The sequence below is a fragment of the Miscanthus floridulus genome, chromosome 10 (genome assembly GCF_019320115.1).
Source record: "Miscanthus floridulus cultivar M001 chromosome 10, ASM1932011v1, whole genome shotgun sequence".
In the NCBI taxonomy this organism is placed as follows: domain Eukaryota; kingdom Viridiplantae; phylum Streptophyta; class Magnoliopsida; order Poales; family Poaceae; genus Miscanthus; species Miscanthus floridulus.
Genome location: NC_089589.1, coordinates 113746543 through 113769306, shown reverse-complemented (window position 1 = coordinate 113769306; position 22764 = coordinate 113746543). Strand labels below are relative to the sequence as shown.

General features: G+C 41.4%; 1 long non-coding RNA gene across 2 annotated transcripts; it reads left to right on the top strand.

Moving 5' to 3' along the window:
* The first annotated feature begins 3253 nt into the window (after positions 1-3253).
* Positions 3254-8695, top strand: LOC136485384 (uncharacterized). Of its 2 annotated transcripts, XR_010766435.1 has the most exons (5): positions 3254-3431; positions 3595-3710; positions 3931-4023; positions 5533-5684; positions 7727-8695. It is a non-coding gene; the product is annotated as an uncharacterized lncRNA (long non-coding RNA). The 2 variants fall into 2 exon arrangements; XR_010766434.1 differs by lacking the exon at positions 3931-4023.
* The last annotated feature ends 14069 nt before the right edge of the window (positions 8696-22764 follow it).

Sequence of the window (22764 nt, the reverse complement as noted above, 5' to 3'; positions counted from 1 at the left end):
CGGCAGTAGTGCAGGTAGCCCACGACGGCGCGACACCGGACACGGTGACCGCGTCCCCTGGGCCCGAACGGCCGAACCATGTGCATGCACGATTTTTGGAGCGCGCCAAACTTCAAACCCAGCTCGGTGGAGGTTCAACCAAAGTTAATTACCAACCTAAGGCTGATACTAACACCTAGCTGGCAAAGCAAACTACGCTCCCAGAGAGCAACTAGAGAGGGAAATGGAAGGATGCCAACATGAGCTCGTCGCACTGAACGCTCGTTCACGACCGAAGCCCGAAACAAAACCGACAGCGCGTTCTAACGAAGTTAGTTCAATTTCTGCGACGCCATGACAACTCCAACCCAACCGTGGACTTCACCATGCTAAAGTACTCACTTAGAGGCAACCAACACTACAAAAACATAGACCTAGTGTTTAAGAAATTTAATCAAAATTTCAATGCCAAAACGGCATCGTCATTAGGTTTTCAGACTCAAATCGTTTAGTACTAGAAGCTGAAATTATATTCTACTTTCAATTCTTGAGCTATCAAAAATACTATGGAACAACATCTATTCACCAAATCAAAAGTTGTATTTTCATCTACTAAACTTGTACTTCAAATTTTATTTAAGTACTAAATACAAGTTATATTTTATTTTTGTTTATAAAAATTGTTTTTCATGCTTAATCAAATAAACAAGCCATTCACTATTTGTTTGCTATCAGGCATTTTTATGCACTTTCTTCATACTTTTTCAAAACAAACCCTAAACAACTTTTGTTCACAAGATTAGTTAAAAGTTGTTAAGCACCAAGGCAAGTTGATTAGCGACACTTTTTTGTTTCTTTTATTCACGAAAGCGAGTCACACAATATTCGTTTGTCATTTCATGTGTGTTTTAAATTTTAAAAACCCGAAAACTTGTTTTACTAATTTCTCTTAGGCATTAACCTAGGTGCTAAGCAAGCTCGTAACATCAAGGGTGTTACAACCCGCTGAGATTCGCCCGCCATGGCCGGGGTCGAACTTCCCCAGCATTTCAATTCCATGCTTTTGCATCCAAACAGAAAACGGATTTGAGTTACTTGCTAGGATTCCAAAACCCAATTCAATGGTCATCCAAACAATAATATTTGAATTGTGGCCATTTCAATACCATTGTTGCTTTAATATTGAACCCAATTTAATTCCAGCCCCTCCAACATCTACATCCAAATGGACCCTAACCTTTTAGCGGAGACCAGACTAAAAAACATACAACTAGGGGTGTGCCACAATGGCAGAGCCAGGACATTAATGTGGGTATTCCCATATCAAAGACTTCAAATCATCGATTTATGCTTCCCCGTTTGTCAAAGCTCTATGACCTACACCAAAATCGAACACATATTGATAGTAATCAACATTGTTGAGACACCATGAGCTTGGAATTTTAGATTTCTTACCTACATCTTGTGGCCAGACCTTCTCAACCTCCCGGTGACTTGGCATCCCAACCTTTGTACCTCCTCCATCCTAAACAGAATGAAAATAAATATCATATCTCAAAAAATCAAAAAGTATAAATTTAATTAGATTTTTAAAAATAATATTAACATTTATATTCTTAAATATATTTATTATAAAAATAAATTCCATGATTAATCTGATGATATTTATTACACTTAGTATTTTTATATATATTTGATCAAACTAGTTATTGTTTGACTCATCAAGAAACGGGACTTTCACTCTCATTTTTTACATGAGGGAGTAGCTTTTAAATCCCATTTCCCCGTGATGGTCATTTTTCAATACTGTGACGTGGATGGCTTCTAAGAGGATTTCCATAAGGGATCCTAAATAGGGCCCTACTCTATTTAGCTAGAAAAACACTTAATCCAACAAGCTCCCAACTCAAGCCCTTACTTTATAAAGGTCTCCAAATCTTCCCCCTCAATCGTATCCGGTAGAATGCTCCGGTGAGCAATTTTCTCTGCTAGAATGCTCTGGTGAGCAACCCGGTGCGGTCACCGGACTAATCTAGTGCGTTGATAGGTGTTGTTTTCTTCACTAGCTCTCATCTTGATTGGTGCATCTCTTCTCCTTACACCGGACCAGTCCGACGCTGTTGTTGCAATAGTGCACGTACATAGTCCGGTGCTCTAACAACATAGCAATCCGGTGCACACAAAGTGTGCTACACACTCCGTTTCTTTGGTGTCTTCTTCTATCTTGTGCCTTGCACTTTTAGCATCACTTGTAGGTTTTGTACAAGTATTCTAATGTTTTGCTTGAGGTATTGATCATTTGGATCACCATTTTGTCTAAGTTCAAGTCCACCTTACATCTAATTGAGATAAACCTTGTATACTAGCAAACGTCGTTAACCCAAATGGTCATGTTGTTCATCGAACACCAAAATCAATCTTAAGGCCCGTATATGGTCCATTTTCCTTACAACGTCAAAGAAATATTCTGTGTCGAAGTGATGGAGCATTGATCCAACGATCTGTGTGAAGCCCGTAGGCCATTGGACAAAACTATCTGGCAAAGAGCTCAGACGATCCGATGAGCTGCAGCTGCCTCCAAAGGCAGGTCAGCGCCACTATGGACAGGCACCTTAGATTAAAAATAAAAATGAAGGGCATAGACTAGAGATGCATCACTTAAAAAATTTGCAGATCCAAAAAGCCGCTTTCATAGTTGATTGACCTAAATAAAATCCGAACAAAAGTTAATAGATCAACGATGCATTTAACTCTTATAAAGTTATAAAAAAAAACCTCTTATAAAAATATTTATAATATGTCTAGTAATATTAATTTGATGTAATAAATTTGGTTTTTTTTCTATAAATTTGATTAGATTTAAAACAATTTAATTTAGAATAATTTCAAGAATTAATTTAACGAGGACGGAGGGAGCAGTAGTAGGTTGGAGAGTCGAGACTCGAGAGCACTGCTCGTGTACGTATCCAGATTTCAGAGAAGACGCGGCGCGGTCACGGAGAGGCCCGAGCCGAGCAAAAGCGAGCCGGAATCGGCAGGCAGGCAGATCATCGATCGTGGCATCCATGGGAGTGTGTGCGTGACTGACTGCGCGCACGTGGTGGGCTTAGCGGGCTGGCCAGCAGACCAGTCCTTACGGTTGGACTATTCGTACGATTCCGCGTTCGTGTGGGTACTCCGGTCCAAAGAGAGGAAGGGCCTACGAGCCCTTTTATTCCGAGGTGAGAGAGGAGATTTGGCCGGGTTGCATATCTCCTTCCTCCTCCCACTTGGTTATCCCCAATATATCTATCGATCTTGTTTCCCCTGAGAGCTCACTTTTGTCCTCTTCGCCTTCAAATCAGATTAAGCACGCACGCCGGCACGCGGGCAACGTCGACGACGACCCACGGCTTCGTTGACGTCCGGACTGGACGTCAAGAGGTGAAAGGGGTGGTGCAGGCCGGCAACACGTACGTAGTTTTTGTACATGCGCGTAAATGTTCTGTCCCCAAAGTCGAGCTAATGTATTGTTGCTGTTCCCCGTTTCGCCCCTCCGCCCCCCCCCCCCCACCCCCCCCCCCCCCCCCCACCCCCGGTCCCTTGGATCTGGTTTGCATGCATGGAAGCTGTCAGATCTAGGCACCGTCAACTCGATCCGGATCTGGACTACTCCCATCATCAGATTAATCGGGCTGTTGCCGAGGAGAGGATTACCGGCCGTCGCACCGAGCAGATCGCGCAGTGTTAAGGTGAAAACACCCAAACCCCTATAATATAATCTCTTGCTTTCGTGTTCCGAGATAGCGCTTCTGCAGTATGCGCCTCTGGTCGACTCTCTTAGGGCTTGTTCGGTTATCACGGATCTTCTCTCTAGAACAAATCCTAAATCCTAGTAGGATTGCTTCTCAAATTTATATAAGCTTTTATCATCTGGAACTATTTGTGGAATAATCCAAACTAACCGAACAGGGTCTCAGGGTGGAAGAAGAAGCAGGACGCATTCTGTTTCTGCCTGGTTAGCTACCTAGCGGCATGTCACATGTGCAGATCTGCTTCGCTCACGTATAGTACTCTCTTGCCGTCTCCATGTGCTTGATATGCCAAAGAGGAGACTGTGCCACCATGCTGCTTTAATTTCTTGACTGCAAATAATATAATAGGATATACACAGTATGAATCAAATGTGCTTGATGATTGGATCGGTATTTTCATAGTAACCTACCATATATATTTGTTTGTTAGAATAAGTTCATGTCAACATTTGTGATTCTCCCAATAGACATAATCCGAAAATATATCCTATAATAAATCTAATGATACTTATTTATACAATGGATATTAGTTTGTTTTGCATTGGTTAAATATATAGAAGATAGTTTGAATTTGCACTATAATTATTGCATTATATTCTTGGTGAGACGGAGAGTATATACATGGCCTAACTTGCTATTTAGCTAGGGTCAGAGCATCTACAAGAGTTCTCAAGAATTTCTTCCCAAAACCATGAAGTTTTTTAACTCGCCAAAAAGTATTGGGAGGAATAAATAAGACTATCTCCAACAGTTTCCAATAATTCACTCCTAAAATATAGAAGACAATTTTACATCATGAATCATATACTATTTCTAAATTATCTTAACCACTTTTATATATTCTTTCTCTCTTGTACATTTGTATCAGAAACTCTTTCCTAGTCTTTATTCTTTCCCACGCCCTTCCACCTTAGATTGGCAGACCGATACGCGCATGGAAGACGCGCGGATATTTGCGCGTGTTCGGTGCTTTTTCCAAGTGCCAAAAGATTGGGATGTGGGATTAGGAACTCTTGGATATGGTTTTTTTTCTATTCTTACCAAAAATTCTAAATTGGGAGACTTTATTGGGAACTCTTGAAGATGCTCTCAGAGTCAAAGCTCACAGCAATTTCATCCTTAGTGCACCAGGCTCAAAAAGTGTGGATTATTTTTGTTGGAATATATATATATATATATATATATATATATATATATATATATATATATATATATATATATATGGTGAATATATGAGGCTCCCTTTAGGCCTTGTTTAGATATTGTCGGATTCACCTCAATGCACATGTGCTGGGGTGGAATTTAGTTCAAGTTCCACTCCAATCCATCCCAATACATGTGGATTGATGCAAATCCGACAACATCCAAACAAGGCTTTAGTGGTGAAAACGAACCTTACATGTTGCTTCCGCAACAGGATAATTGAACGTGCCGTCGCCCCTGTTAAGGGTGGGCCTAACCATTGATAGCCCTGGTTAGGTTTTGTTTGGATGTAGTCGTATGTGTTGGGGTGGATTGGAGTGGAACTTAAACTAAATTCTATCTCAATAATCCACCCCAACACACGTGGATTGAGGTGAATCCGATAACATCCAAACAAGACCTTGGTGGACCTAACCATTCCTGTTAAGGGTGGGCCTAACCATCGATGGGCCCGGTTAAGGGTGGACCTAACCATCGATGAGTACTTCCTCGTTCCTTCGAATTAAGTGTTTTAGGATGATGTTAATCTGAACGTTTTTTTGCTTGTGTTACAAAGGACAAGGTGCTCAAGACAGACCCCATCAATGACTCCAAATAGAATATATATAGCTAGCAATTGAAGAGATGAGTTGACAAAATTGGGAGATAAAATGCATCTAGACCAGAACAACTGAGATAAGTGGTATTAGATGGTCTTTTGTTCAAAAGGTATTTCCTTGTTCACATATTGTCAAAGTTATGGGCCCACAAGTATTTACTTTTATACTTAATTTATCTACACATTATGTCACGGCATGTCCTCAACAGATAACTTGTCACACATGGCAACGTTGCAAATGCTTTGAGATAATAGAAATGACCAAAGAAGGTGTTCATGTCCATATTTTCTTAGCAGTTGGCTCGGCTTCCACATGTAATTAATATTCTTCTTGCCTAACAAATTTGTTATTAATTGCTTACAAAATGTTATTGATTTCACAGCTTTATTCTAAATAAAAGGTGGAGTTTACTCATCCTTTAGCAATTGATTACTAGAATGCTACTTGGTTTCATATTACTAAATTGCTATGTTACAACCTCTACTTTAATTTGTTCGGAATCCCTAATAGGACCTCAATGACACATAGTTCACTTTTTAGAGATTGCTTAAATTACTGATATACTCAAATCTAAAAAAGTTTTAGAACTAGTTGATGTGTTTTGCCTTTGGTATAAAACCTTGTGTTGCCCCAATGCCCCTTTTGTTGGCTTTCTCCAATACCACCTTGTTCTCCTCTCGTAACTCTAATGTAGGCTTAGATTCACCATGTCTGTGGACCTTTCCATCTCTAGTAGTCTCTATAGACAAAATTCATAATGCTTCTTGCTCTCTTAACTAACCACCATTTCTTTCCTTTCAATGGTGCTTATGTTAGGTCAACCTTGACAACTTCAATCTGTTTTTTCCTTGGAGAATGATCCAAGGACATTGAGACCTGACGAAAAATCATGATGTATGATATCATCCACAATCTTCGAATGTAGAAGCTCCATCTTTACTAATTGTCTATTTACTTGGTCGAAGCATTAGCATTGGCCAATTTTGGTCAAGCTGACTACTTTCTAGTCATTACTTCTTGGTGTCTCTCTTCATATTCCCATGCTTGTTCCATTACTTTTGTGGTCTCTAACAATGCCCTTTCCTTAGCACCACTAATTAGTATGTTGCTTGCTCTACCGTTTTTCAATTTAACAACCATTGAGTAGTCTTCAAGTCATTTGGCCCGGTTGTTTACTAGGATTGACACAACTTTTTTCATGGCCAAAACTCATTGCTACTAGGCGCCTAAGCTTTTTTTGTTTAAGATCAGTTAGCTCTTAAGCATTATGAAAGAACTCTCTATAGGTCTAAATCTTCCTTAGAAATAGCAAGCTTGTTGACTTCACTATGTTGGACAACAACAGGGAATACATCATGTGCTCTCTCCATGTCAAGTTTAGCTTTAAGGAGATGATTTGCACCTCCACCTAGCTTCAAATTTCTTGACTCTCTATTTGTAGACATCATGGTTGAAAGGTCAATTTCTTCCTCTGTTTGCATGTAGCCTAGGCAAATCAAGATGCTAAATAAAGTACACTTGTTTTAATCCAAAATGGGTATAGGATACCATCCATAATACTATCGAGACTTGCTAGGAATTTGGAGATTAACGAAGTTGAGTAAAGACTTGAAGACTCCTTATTGGTGTCCCAAGGTGCTTTTAGTTTTGGTCCTTGAGAGCACATACGGAAATCTTAGGCACCTAGAAAGTGCAATTTCTAACTCTAGTTATTTGATAATAATTGCTATCACACAACTGGCCGCTTGGCATGAGGAGTTCCTCATCATGAGACATACCCATTTTGTGTTCAAGAGTAGAGATAGAGACTATCCAACATCTATTGGTGTCATGTGGGTTCGCTTGGCATTAACAAAGATGAGAGTCAGGCTTCCCCATCTCTCCCCTCTACCCTTGGAAATGGTGGATGCCATCTCCATCTTCAACCTCACCCTTATACCTCTCCTACAACATATAGAAGTACTAGATTTGTAGCATTCGAAAAAGATTGAACACTTCAAGCATGCTAACCAGGATGTAATATCGAGAATAAACGAACTATGATTTATTTAACTTTTCTCAAACATATTTGACAAGTCCTTTTCTTTTTCATAGTTTTCAGGGTATTAATTTGTTCATATTTGATAACATGCCATTTACCGTGCATTTTAGGACAACAGAAATCATATTGCTGATGAAATGAAAAAGGATGTTCCAGAAGATCAAACTTTGCGGCGGAGTTGGATCATATGATGTTTATTAGGTGAATGTCCACAGCTCAGTTACTTTGTAGATAGCATTTGTTAGCAATATGAGGTCGAATAGCATTGCTTCAATTTTCAGGCCGGGTCTTAGTAAGCTGATCTCGTGGTTGCAATAGCATTTTTCTTGTTGAAAGAATGGAGCTTACGGTCATTGCATAACATGTATTATCAGGTTTAGTGCTGGCACATCAATGAGGGCTGCAGTGCACATTGGAGTGTGGTTCCAGTTTGAGTTCTTGCTTACACGGTTACACCTGAAGTGACTGCTCCATCATACACCACGTTTCTTCATGTTGCATCACCCATATCAGTGTTCCTCTGTTTTTTTCCCCGAAGAACTCTAGCTAGGGAACAAGTTCAAATTCATATATACAGTGCAACAGGACAAGGTTAAGCATTGTTATAGACCAGTTCAGCTTGTCCAATACATCCAAACGCTCAAATAAGCTCAACAGGTACTTTATCTCAACCTTGGTACTCCTTTCGTCTCAGAATAATTCAACTCCTAGAATCATCCAAAGTCAAACTACAACTTTATAGGAAAGAGTAACACATAATGCAAAATAATTACACACTAAAAATATATTTCAGGATGTATTTGGTGATACTAATTTGATTTCATAAATGTTAGTACTCTTTTCAATAAATTTAGCCAAACTTAAAATGATCCTAAAATAATTCAACTCCTAGAATCACCTAAAGTCAAAACATCTTAAATCTGACCAGCTTTATAGGAAAGAGTAACACATATATGCACAAAGTAAGCATACTATGAAAATTCATTTCATGTATCTAGTAATACCAATTTGATTTCATAAATATTAGTGCTCTTTGCAATAAATTTGGCCAAACTTACAATAATTCTAAAATAATTCGACTCCTAGAACCGCCCAAAGTTAAAATATCATAAATTTGACTAACTTTACAGGAAAAAGTAACACATGGCACAAAAATAAGTAGACTATGAAAATACATTCCATGATTTATCTAGTGATACTAATTTGATTTCATAAATATTAGTGCTATTTTAAATAAATTTAATCAAATTTAAAATAGTTTGACTTAAGACAACTGTTGAAGATGATTTGTTTTGAGACCAGAGTATAACATTACATATAACGTCGAGGGGCCTCTATACTATTTTGGGTTTCCCTTTTTTTTTACTATTTTCCTTCTCTTTATTTACTCCTTCTATCCCAAAATAAGTGTACTTCTTTGAAATTTGTCTCAAAATAAGTGCAGTTATAAGTATGGTCCATCTAATTGTAATAGACTATTTTATTTTCTCTACTCTCAAAGTGCAATCATTATATGCTTAAATATATATGTTTTGATTAGAATAAATATGTAATTTCCAAGCAACATCAAGCCGGCTGTGGCAGTGGGTTAGTCCAGCCGATGAGGGTCATTAATCTCCTTAAGGATCCTGGAAGAGCACTTATGAAGGAATATATCTTAACTTTCTTTTTTCTCCTACCAAAAAAGAAGTTTGCAAGTTCAGTTGGTGTGATTCGTTGGTTACACTACTACAAAAGCATTTTTAGGGGCGGCTGGTAACCCTTTGTAGGGGCGGTTTGGCCAGCCGCCCCTACCGAACCGTCTCTACAAATCATGCATTTGTAGGGGCGGTTCCCAGGCCGCCCCTACAAATCGATTTATAGGGGCGGTTGATGATTGAGCCGCCCCTACAAATAGATTTGTAGGGGCGGCTGGTATTACGAACCGCCCCTACAAATCTATTTGTAGGGGCGGCTCAAGAACCAACCGCCCCTACAAATCTATTTGTAGGGGCGGCTGTAGTGCCAGCCGCCTCTATAATACCTATTTGTAGGGGCGGTTCAATCTAGAACCGCCCCTACAGTACGTTTTCCCGCAAAAAAAAATTCAAATTCGACCAGAACTGTTTGTTTCTGCGTATTCCATCTAGCATCCACGTTGCCGAACGCCCCGCGACCAACGTTCCGAACCGCGGTCGCGTTGCCGAACGCCACGCGACCAACGTTCCGAACGCGACTACAAGCACAATAGTATTATATAAAGTACAATTACAAGTCCAATTCGTAATGATATATATATACAATCCATCATTAAATATATAAATTTCATACACATTGTTATCAACGTCCTAGAGCTAGCCTTTCAGTCTCACGAAGGTGTTGGTACTGAGGATTTCTACCTAAGTCAGACTCTCGATCATGGTAGGCGCCTCTGACGTGTACAATCTGGTCCAATATGAAGTTGCAAAGGTCGCCGACGAGCTCTAAGAGTTGGTCATCCTTGTATGGGTCTCTTTTCATTCCTTTCTCTTCTCTCCACTACAAGAAAACAAGTTTCAGTTTAGTATTTCATACCATTTATGAAGTTTTTATACTACAGGTGAAGAGGTTCAAACTTACCCTTAAGGGATGTCTCCTGTAGGCACCGGTGTTACTCATCATAGAACATATATAGTATCCACAATGTACACTCCCAGGCCTCTGCTTGGGGCACTGTGTGTTTTGCATATGAAAATATTAGGTAATGCTTTTGACAGCCATGTAACGGAGTACTGAAGAAGTAAGTTACACTTACCGTACATAGTGTTTTTATAGCCATCTTTTCCTTCCTTGCTGGATCATGCCTTCTGTGATGATGAGAGACATAGAACCTAAATGCCCTGTTCGAATTATTTTAGCAAATACAACTTGTTAGTATGCATAAGTGAACGTTACAAGTATGTATACAGACATATAAGCTAATGAGGATTGTCGATATGTATACATCTTGAGAATCGATATGAAGTCTTTGTATGTCGCCGGGTCCTTATCTATTGAATCAAAGACCCATGCCATGCTCTTCCCGACATCGATGGCTATACAAATCTAGTGGTTGCTGCATGGATTTAATCATAGAACTAGATAAGCTCTTTTACATCGAATAAAATATATCGAACATAGCTTTAAGTTATAGTTGAACTTACTCGAAGTTGTATGGTAGCCATATAGTAGAGTGTTGTTGGAGATTTTTGAAAGCCAGAGCAATGTATGCCGCAACCTTAAGGGACTCTTCCCTTAGCTTCGCACTACGGATGCGCTTTCTCCCGAAGAGTCTTTGCAGCTGCTAGCTCTTTGGCATCCAGTGTCCACCATTTAGGGTAATTAAAATTTGTTTGGGCTATAGCTTGAGGGTCTACATACCCGGCTTTCACACTTGGCATTTGTTTGACAATGTGCACTTGCATTCTACAAATCACGGCGTGGGTTAGTTACAACAAAATTCAAAGATTACATTCATATCATATCGGGAGGACAAGGACTTACAGGCGCCACGTGCGAATTAGATTCATCTCCATTTCTCCCAGGTGAAAGCATGTGTGCATGTCATTGAAGTCAAAGACAATTTTCCTGGCTGGGCTTCCAAATGTGCCGGTGGGAAAGCATGCTTGTATGATATCTATGCTCGTTGGGAGAACACGCAAGTACCAATCATGGAACCTTCTCATTCCAAGTGGTAGGCGCTGGATGTCCCGATTTGGTAGGAAGGGCTTGCCTCTTTCATATTTTTTCGGGCAATCCTTTGACCATTCGATGGCATCAACATTTGGATACTGCTTTGCAATTTGGTGAAGTTTGCTACTGACGGCCTCCTCAGAACCCCGTGATGGGACTTTTTTAACTTGGTTTTCAGGCTTGAACTGATCATGGGAATACCACTTGGACACCGACGAGACGTCTTTGATCGGAACATAAACTGGCCTTATGTGGATTGGAATCTTTTTTCGGAGTTCCCATTCAGGCACGTCCTCATCTTCTTGTGCATCACCTTCTTCAGGAGGCACTCGTTGTTCATGTATCGGTTGTGCTTGTTGAGAAGACTGTGGCATCTCATGATGCACTTGCCCGGTACGAGCTGGAGAAGGTTGTGGCATCTCATCAGGCACATGCTCGATAGGAGGCGGGGAAGAATGTGGCATCTCAGGAATGTGGGGGTCACAAGACGGTGAAAATATCTCCCCGGCCTCAACAACTCGCTCCAAATTTGGGAGAGGGGGAGGCGGCGAAGAAGCAGTCAATATAATGTCCCGTTTGTGCCAGAGGATGAACTGCCCCATAACGTCTCCGAGTAACACCAGCCCCTCGGGAGTTGCGTAGTCTATCCTCCACTGCATGAACTCGGGCTTCACTGTATGCACCTCGACCCTAGTGTAGTCCGGCGGTATGTTATTATTGTGGTGTAAGCCACCGGGAGGATGTGCAACACCCGTTGCCACCTCCATCACAGTGTTCTGCCGGCCGCTGAGAAACACCAAGGTGCAACTAGTAGGTTCCCGTATGAGATCGACTGAGGTTGTGGCTGCAGTGGAACCTTGGCTGCTAGGAACTTTCGGAGGGCTGCCAACTAATGCCAGTTCTCCCGGTGGCGTCACTAATATACGTGGCTCCATAGACATTCCTTGCTCCTCCAGCGCCTTCGCAACTAGAGCCTTCACTTGGAGCTCAAGACTAGTCTCCCGGTCTCGGCCATGTTTCTTGTACATGTGCCTGTCCTCTTCGGATCCTTGCTTCCAAGTCATCCTTTTCCCTAGCCCCCTGGTGCGGCCTGTGTGCTCCTTGTTTCCCAAGCCAAGGCTAAGCTCGTCCCTCTCTCTGGAAGGATTGAATGAGCCCTTCTCTTTGTCTTCAGCATATTTCAGTATCCTTGATACCGCCTCTTGGGTCTCCGGCTTATCAAACTTAAGATTACTGCTGAATGGTTCTGTACTCCTCGCATATATCCAGTTCCTTGAGCGTACCTTCAACTTCGTCACATCGATATTCCCAGCAGCTGCGGCCTCTTCATCCATCTTTCTAAACTGCTCTTCCTTGGCATAGTAGCCACCAGGGCCTAGATGATGGTGGTGTTTGTTCCTCTTCGCTAGCTCGGTGTTACGAGCACTGAGCTCCAATGCCTCCGCTGAAGTCTTCTAAGCCACGAGCTCCTCCCATTGACTAGGAGTTATTTTGCCGAACTCGTTGAAGGGAGTTAACCCCTTTTGGATATACTTCGTGTTAAGCTCCGACCTCCAACGTCGCAATGACTCTCCCATCATCCTGATAGCATTTTTTTTATCAATTCGTGCTTACCCTCCGGAAATCTAAAATTGACCTTCAGCTGCCTATCCCATAGTGCATTCTTTATGTTCTCTGGTACCTCTTTCCAGTTAGGGATTGCTGGGTTCAATTTATCTCTTACTAGGGCCCCGATCGCATTACGGAATCGTCCTCTTAATTCCTTCGGCTCAAGGATCTCCCCTGCTGGCCCAATCTCCGTTATCACATAGCAAGCCTTATCTGGATATAGATTTCCTTTTCTATCCCCTCGTTTCCTCTTAGGCTTGGTAGTCGTGGTTGTGTCTTGAGTTTGTGGAGCAGAGGCATCGTGATCCGTCTCTGTGGTTGTTGCCTCTGCTCTCCTTTCCTCTACTCCGTCTTGTCCAGCGAGATGTCGTGGACATCGACGTCGTCTTTTCTGAGTTTCAGGAGGGACCTGTATATAGGACAGGTCAAAGTGTTAGCAGAGGTAACACAGCCAAAGCTTTAGCAAAATTTACAAGCTAAGGCTTCTTCCCTACCTCCTCGTTCGGGTCAAAATCCTTGTCCAAATCTTCCTCCGTTGGCCTCCTTCTTGCTTTAGGTGGGAAAGGATCCTCGGGACTTTCATATCCCTCTTCTGACTCATCATCCTCTTCTTCTTCGCCTTCAGCAGCCTCTCCTTCAGGGCCTTCCTCCTCGTCACACTCCTCCTGAGTAAGCATCACTTCTAGATCTTTTTCTACCTCGTTATCGAACTGCTCCTGAGTAAGCTGGTCCTCTAGTGCTTGCTCCTCAAGGGTTGGCTGCTCATCATGCTCGGGGCATCGAGCTGCACGGTCTGTTGTCCGCGACATTATTTCGCGCTTTGTTCTAAAAGATGTAAGAAAGTGTGCTTTAGGTACGCGAGAAGGTATAAGAAATCAAAAAGGTCTATAAACCAAAGTAGTCCTATAAAACAACAATATAAAAAAACGAGAAGTAGCAGTGGTAGAGGCCTCAGAAACATGTCAATCATCATCTGATCTTGAACTTGGAGCATCAAGGCATCATAACAGAGAAGAGAGGAGAAGGTAATGTAGGGGCGGCTGCTAATGATGCCAAGTTCCTCACAAGTTCTTGATCATCAGCTCATATTCCATATAATGTATGGACTTAGACAATTTCATCATCGGCAAAACAAAGGAGAGGAGAGGAGAGGGGAGATTTGACAAAAAAAGCAACAATTGCTTAACAAACATAGAGAGGAAAAGGTGTAAAAAAAGCAGCTGTTGCTTCCCAAACATAGAGGATAGGAAAGGCGGCAAAAATAGAGGAGAGGAGAGATTTGGCAAAAAAAAAAAGCAGGTGCTGCTTCCCAAAAAAGCAACAGCTGCCATACTGACTTTGCTCGATCCCACATGAACATCATATGCTTAATATCTTCTGAACCTAATAGGCAGATTGGACAATCAGAAATAGTAGACAGTAGTAGTAGGGAAGTAGTAGAATTAGTTGACAGAAGTACAAGTAGTTGATAGAAGACAGAAGTAGAAGTAGTAAACAGTAGTATTAGGGAAGTAGTAGAGTAGTAGTAGAAGTAGCAAAAGCTGCTTAGGAGAGGAGAGGAGTAGAGTGGAGTAGAGGAGAGTATAGTAGTAGAGTAGTAGTAGGAGTAGCAAGTAGTAGTAATAGGAGTTGTAGGAGACCAGCCAGCAGCCAGCAGCCAGTAGTTGATAGAAGACAGAAGTAGAAGTAGTAAACAGTAGTATTAGGGAAGTAGTAGAAGTAGCAAAAGCTGCTTAGGAGAGGAGAGGAGTAGAGTGGAGTAGAGGAGAGTATAGTAGTAGAGTAGTAGGACTAGCAAGTAGTAGTAATAGGAGTTGTAAGAGACCAACCAGCAGCCAGCAGCCACTGGTACCAGCCAGCAGCCAGCAGCCACTGGTACCAGCCAGCAGCCAGCAGCCCTGATACTACCTAATAAGTAGAGTAGTAGTAGGAGCCAGCAGCCAGCAGCCAGCAAGCCCGATTACAGCCAGCCAGCAGCATTCGGGTACCAGGTAGATCACAACATTAGGTAGATCACAGCATCAAGTAGTTCACATTCAGAAAATAGCACTGAAATTGAAACTAAAATGAGCACTAAAACTGAACTGAAATGAGCACTAAAACTGAACTGAAATGAGCACCGAAAATTAACTAAAATGAGCACCGACACTTAGCTGAAATGACCACTATCCAGTTTTTAGAAATTTAATAGTACTGACACAACACTACAGACACTTAGCACTTAGTTAGATAGGCTAATTATTTCTATTTTCAAAAAACAAAAAGAAGACACAAAAGGGACATGAAACAAATGCACTACAACTTTCTTGCCGGTTGGTAGCTTGCACTTTTGTTTAAGACCTAAGATAGCATCACCGAAAGTTGTTTAGCTACTACACAATCAAAAAAGATGTTGAACAGATTCTTCTTCACAGCAAAACAAACACCTAACATCTTCTGACAGATGCAAAGTCAGTAAGTCACCATTTTCCGCGGCGCCTATAGTAGTACGTACCTTCACGTGAAATTACCATGCACTTTTGTTTTGTGGCTTCAAAGAATCGCTTCGCTTCTTGGCCTGAGAGATGGAATGTGACACAACTTGAATGGCTACAGAAACCGCGTGGAGAACTGGAGATTGGACCCATGCCGTGGACTATTCGATGCTTATATGTGGATTGCTTAGCTGAATAGGTCATTGATGAGTCGCCATTCGAGAGGAAAAACGGCAATTGTCATGCTTTTCTTTTTTGCTTTTGATTTTGTTACTTATATATCTAGCAGATTTATCAAAGAAACCCTGTCCAATTTATCCTTCAAAAAAATCATGTCAAATTTGCTACCCTTAGATATAGCTTTGTGATGTGGATCTCTAGGCTTATAGGGCTCAAATTGGTTGCCAAGCTATAGGAAATCAAAGACATATGAGTGCAAGAACCATTTAATTTTTTTCTTATTAACTAGGATCACAAAGAATTGGCAAACTAGATCAGAACATGTACAACGAAACAATTGATACTGAGAACATCACCAAGAAAATCCTGATCGTTCCAAGTGAACAAAAGGGATATGATAGGAAGCTCTATTTTTTTTACCTTTCTTCAATAATTCCTAATAGCTGCTTGCTTAAAATCAAAAACCAGGTGCCAGGAGAGGAAAACTGATAAGGCCATGGGAAACAAGCAGAATTAATGTTATAATCCGTGGCTTGCTGGCATCAATTTCGAAGGTTTCAACATTAATTTACATACTAACTCCAATTTTCACCGCAACAAACGGTACACCTTTTTAAAATACGAGCTAGTATTTATGATTCATTTAGTGAAAGGTGCACAGGCTATTGGTGGCTGCGTGAGAACTGAAGAAGACTCATAAAAAATGCTCCACTAAGATGACCTTCTACTTGTTTTTTTATTTATATTTATGTTCACACCTAGCTAGGAGGGATGTTTTTAGTATAAATAATCCATATAAACTATCTTTTGAAAAGGGGTTGATATTGATATGATATGAGAATTGAGCATGGCTCTTCTTCAAGAAACCCCTAGAGTAATCTCAAATATTAGTTGATCTTGTTGAGTGATCTCTGAGTGATACTAGTTTTATCCACAAAACAATGTACCGATAGGAACTGAAGACAAGAAGAAGGTTAACGGACGGAACAAACCTGAGCCGAGGGCCGGGCACGGGTCGTCGGCGTGCGGGGGCGGGCGCCGAGGGCCGGGCGCGGGTCGCCGGGGGTCGGCACACCGGGGAGGACGCCGGGGGACGGGCGCGGGACGCCGGGGGTCGGCGCGCGGGGGCGGGCGCCGGGGACCGGGTGCAGGTGTCGGCGTGCGGGGGCGGGCGCCGGGGGCCGGGCGTGGGACGTCGGGGGTCGGCGCGCGGGGGAGGGCGCCGGGGGCCGGGAGCGGGACGCCGGGGGTCGGCGCGCGGGGGAGGGCGCCGGGGGCCGGGCGCGGGACGCCGGGGGTTGGCACGTGGGGGAGGGCGCCGGGGGCCGGGCGCGGGACGCCGGGGGTCGGCGCGCGGGGGCGGGCGCCGGGGACCGGGTGCGGGTGTCGGCGGGCACGGGACCAGCGGCGGAAACCCTAGGCAGCCTGACGGCGTCGGAGGAAGAAGACAACGCCCAGACGATGACTCACGTGCGCTTCCCTCCTATTTATACTAGTACCATTTGTAGGGGCGGTTCCTGATCCAGCCGCCCCTACAAATGAATTTTTAGGGCGGTTCCTGATCCAACCGCCCCTACAAATATTTTTTTAAAAAATTATAAATTCTATATTTTTTATATCATAAAAACACAAAGTAATATAAAAAATTTGTGTATATACACAAATATAATATTTTTTATTATTCTATATATGAAGAAATATATATATAAACAATTGTAGTCAAAACAATATAGAAAACAAAAAAACAAAATTTAAAAATTTGAATTTTAAAACTTCGAATACAATTTTATGACGTTAAATGAAATAAAATGAAAATGTTGTAAACATAAAAGTTGTATAACTCATCAACATGTATAACTTTTATTTTGGTCATCTTGTCATGTGACTTTGTTTGAATGATTCAAATTTTGAAATTCAATTAATTTTAACTTGAAACAATATTTTGAAAGAGTAATTGATTTCACATGAAAAACTAATGAATACCAAAGTTGTAGAACTCATCAATATGTACAACTTTTATTTTGATCATATTTTCATTTGACAAAATTTGGACAGTTCAAATTTTGAATTTCACTAAATGGCAACTTCAAACAAGATTTTGAAACCTTAAATGATTTCAACAATAAAAGTTTGAATACCAAGTTTGTTCAGCTCATCAAGATCTACAATACTTATATATTCCATTTTTTCTTTTGAGAAAGTTTGAACAAAATGTAGTTCAAATTTCACAAGTGTCTGACATAGTTTCAGAAAGTCTATATGAGATTCAAGAATTTGTGACTAGTGTTTGATAAAACTTTTTCAAATGGGAAAATGAGCTATGTAACAATTGTAGATCTTGCTAAGATGATCAAACTTGGTATTCAGAGTTTTTTCATCTGAGGTCATGTAGTGTCTCATTTGAGCAAGTTTGACCAAGTCAAATTTGGTCAAATGAAAAAACAACACTTTGACTCTAGTATTATGAACTCTAAATGACTTCAAATTGAAAAGTTTTGAATACCAAGTTTGTTAAAAGAATTAATATCTACAATTGTTGTTTTGGTCAACTTTCCATTTGAGAAAGTTTGGACGGTTCAGATTTGTGATTTTTAAATTTCAACGCCTACAAACTAGTTTTCGGAACCTTAGGTTATCTCAAATTGAAAAGTTTTGAATACCAAGTTTGTTCAGCTCATCAAGATCTACAATACTTATATATTCCATTTTTTCTTTTGAGAAAGTTTGAACAAAATGTAGTTCAAATTTCACAAGTGTGTGACATAGTTTCAGAAAGTCTATATGAGATTCAAGAATTTGTGACTAGTGTTTGATAAAACTTTTTTCAAATGGGAAAATGAGCTATGTAACAATTGTAGATCTTGCTAAGATGATCAAACTTGGTATTCAGAGTTTTTTCATCTGAGGTCATGTAGTGTCTCATTTGAGCAAGTTTGACAAAGTCAAATTTGGTCAAATGAAAAAACAACACTTTGACTCTAGTATTATGAACTCTAAATGACTTCAAATTGAAAAGTTTTGAATACCAAGTTTGTTAAAAGAATCAATATCTACAATTGTTGTTTTGGTCAACTTTCCATTTGAGAAAGTTTGGACGGTTCAGATTTGTGATTTTTAAATTTCAACGCCTACAAACTAGTTTTAGGAACCCTAGGGTAGTCTCACACACATGCATAAAATATATAGTCTCACACGCATGCATAAATGAAGCCTTACAAACACATACTTACACAAACACTCCAAGTTCAACAACTAGCTAGCCCGCTGTAACGACTTTCCCCTTGACACCTTTTCGTTCCCATGGCATTATATCTTTGGGGAGGTTCTTTTCCACAACACTGATCTTCTTAGAAAAGTCTGTGAAAAGCGGCATCTCATCATAGTTATTGTAAGCTTCAACATCGTCCACGCCATCAACTCCAATAATGTGTTGTTTCCCGGAGGCAACCACGTGCTTTGTCTTCTTCTTCGGGGGGAGGTTACTTTGTGGGTCAGACATATAGAAAACTTGTGCGACACGTGAAGCGAGCACCCAAGGGTCATCTTGGTAGCCTAGATTCTCGAGGTCCAGGACTCTCAATCCGATCTCATTCAGTTGGTGTTGTTTGATCCAGCGGCATCGAAACAGGGCCACCGTTATATCCCTTCCATAGTCAAGTTCCCATATCTCTTCAATGATGCCAAAGTATTGGATCTTTCGCCCTAATCCATCGAGAGCCTCTATTCGAACGCCGCTGTTTTGGTTCACATATTTACTATCCTTTGCGTGGGTATAGTACGTGTACCCATTGATGTCATAAGTATTCCAAGATGTAACTTGTCTCGATGGCCCCTCCGCCAACCTACTAATGGTAATAGAGTCTATGGTTTCTCCAGGCGGTATGTTTTGGTCCTTCAACCATATAGTTAGTCGTTGCTTGTGCTGTTTCATGACCCAATCATCCGAACAGCCATTTCTCTCCGCCATAATGATAGCCAAGTGTTCATCAATATACGGTTGCATCAGTTGTGTACTCTGCAAGACACTGTAATGCGCCCGACTCACCTCTTTGTAATCATGGTCGATGAACACTTTTCTACCACTGGTGCCCTTCCCAGCCAGCCTACCCTTGTGACGAGAATCGGGTTTACCAATCCCTTTCTATACTTTTAGGTACTCTTGACAGCACTCGACGACTTCTTCAGTACTGTAACCCTCTATCATGGAGCCCTCTGGGTATGCTCGATTATGCACGTATCGACTTAAAACCAACATGAACCGCTCATAGGACCACATTTCATACAAGTAGCAAGGGCCAAGCGCCTGTATCTGATGAACCATGTGAATCATGAGATGTGGCATTATATCAAAAAAAGCAGGAGGTAAACACATCTCCAGTTGGTTTTGTGTCTCCACCACAAATTCATGTAGGTCACTCAGCTCTTCCTTGCCAATCGTCTTCTGTGAGATCTTCGAAAAGAAGTAGCACATGCGGGTGATGGCCATTTTCAAGAACTCTGGCTTTATAGCCCTGATTGCAATAGGTAGAAACACTATCAGCATCACATGGCAATCGTGAGCCTTGCAGTGTGTTACTGACAAGTCCTTCATCGACACTAGCTTCTTCACATTTGCTGAAAACCCAGTCGGGACTTTGATCCCCCTCAGGAAAGTGCATATAGCTCTCTTCTCGTCTGGTGTTAGGTTGAAGCACGCCGCGGGCAGAGTGTATTTTCCATTAGCCTCAGGTACCGGGTGAAGCTGTGGCATCATGTTTAGCTGCACCATGTCTTTCCGTGCTTTCAGACCATCCTTTGACTTGCCTGTGTCCATCAAGGTAGCAATGAGACTCTCAAAGACATTCTTCTGTACGTGCATAGCATCAATGGCATGGGGGACCTCCAAGTCTGGCCAATAAGGCAGATACTGAAAGAAGATCGATTGTTTCTTGAAAGGTACGCCTTCGATAGGTGTGCTTCTATCTCTGTTCGTCCCATCTGGATTCTTCTTTCCATAGACGACACGTATATTTTTCACCATTCTGTACACATGTTCTCCGTTATGACGTCTCTCCGAAGGGGGTTCAATCTCCAGGGCGTTGTCATAAAATCTAAAGAACAATTTGCTGCGGTACTTGTGACTTGTCTTTAAGAAGCGTCGGTTCCTTAGGTAAACTATCTTCTTGGATGCATCCAGGTACACCCATGTAGTACCATCCAAGCAAACCAAGCATCCCGTCTTCCCTTTGATCTATCCAGACAAAGCAAACAACGCGGGGTAATCATTGGTAGTAACAAATATTATTGCTCTACATATGAAGTCCTCCTTTCGGAACGCATCGTACATCTGCTCCCCATGCCTCCATAGTCTCTCCATTTCTTGCATCAAGGGCTCGAGGAACACGTCTATATCAATGCCTGGTTGTTTAGGGCCAGAAATAAGAATAGTGAGGAGAAGGTACTTTCTCTTCTGACACAACCATGTTGGGATGTTGTACATGGTCAAGATCACTGGCCATGTGCTGTGGTTGCTCATCCTCTCATTGAAGGGATTCATTCCATCGGTGCTCAGGCCAAACCGTACATTCCTTGGGTCATCGCTGAATTCTTTGTGCTTCTCATCAAACCTTTGCCACTGACTACAATCAGCCGGGTGTGCAATCTTATCATCATCCACCTTGCGCTCATCATCCCACCATGTCATGAGTGCGGCTTCTTTAGGGTTTAGGAACATACGTCTTAAGCGGTCGGTCACTGGCAGGTACCACATTACCAGGGCAGGAATTCTTCTCTGCTTTGCATCGTTGCCTAATGGAGTGTCCTCTGGGGGCTGAGATTCTTGTACCACATTTTTTGTACCCTTCTTATTCCTCTTTTTCCCTGTGGATGGTTCGTCCCCACCGTAAAGGTCATTGTTCTTGTACCGGCTGGCCCCACACTAGGGACATTTATTCAATGACTTGAACGTTTCACCACGAAAAAGTATACAGTGGTTGGGGCATGCATGTATTTTTTCAACCCCCATTGTCAATGGACTTATGATCTTCTTCGCTTGGTATATGTTGGCGGGAACTGAGTTTGGTTGTGGCAGCACCCATGACAGGAGATGCAATAGATCATTGAAACTACAGTCTGACCAGCCGTACTTAGCCTTCAGGATGAGCAGCTCAAGCACGAAACGTAGCAATGTCCAATGCGTCGGACAACCCTTTTCAACACCATACACAGTCTCCTTTGATGCTTTTGTCACTCTTTCCAAATTTTCTAGACCTTTCGGGCTATTTAGTAAAATCTCTGGTCCAAGGGTTTGAATCATGTCATCTAAATCATCTTCAACTCCGACACGTGCTCCACCATCATTATTGGCACCACCTTCGTCGTTACCATCCCAACCACCAGCATCACCACCTTGTTCATTGTCAAACTCAAAATCCATTTGTGCATCAAGCTCGGCTGAATATTGGGACAGGGATTCTATGGTTTCATCGTCGTATTCCTCCTCATCCTCGTCGTTAACAATAACCGTTTTACCATGATGAATCCACACTGTGTAGTCCTCAACAAATCCTCGTATAATCAAATGTGATCTAATGATAGTCACATCTGTCCATGCCATACGGTTCTTGCAATCTTTACAGGGGCAAATAATTGTATCATTATTCTCTTTCAATGTCGTTGCATGCTTCGTTGCGGCTTCAATAAATTTATCCACCTCTTCACGGAAACCTGCCTTGAACCTTAACGAACCATACATCAAAGAGTTCCTGTACTCTATCTTTTACAACAACAACAAAATAAACATTAAAGGACTACTTATTCAGATATATATAAAAATTAATCAAAGTAATAATTATTTGAGAATAATTGTATATACCTCAGATATATATGAATATAAATCTAATATAATTACATGAAGCATACAAACACACCATGGTAGAGGAAAATTAATTAATGGCCCATTTATCCATAAATAATTAAAATACATATTTATTGATTACAATAAACAATTTCAAAGACAACAATTAGCAATAATTATACTTTACACAATATCTTTCGTACAAACCTGTAACACCCCGGTGTTATGCCTATATTTAGGCACTGCAAATCATGCATAGCATGCATCATCAAGCATCCAAAGCATACATGCTTAATCGTGTGAATAACAATTGAAACATTGCTTTGAAACATCTGAAACATGTTGTGAAACCTGAATGTTG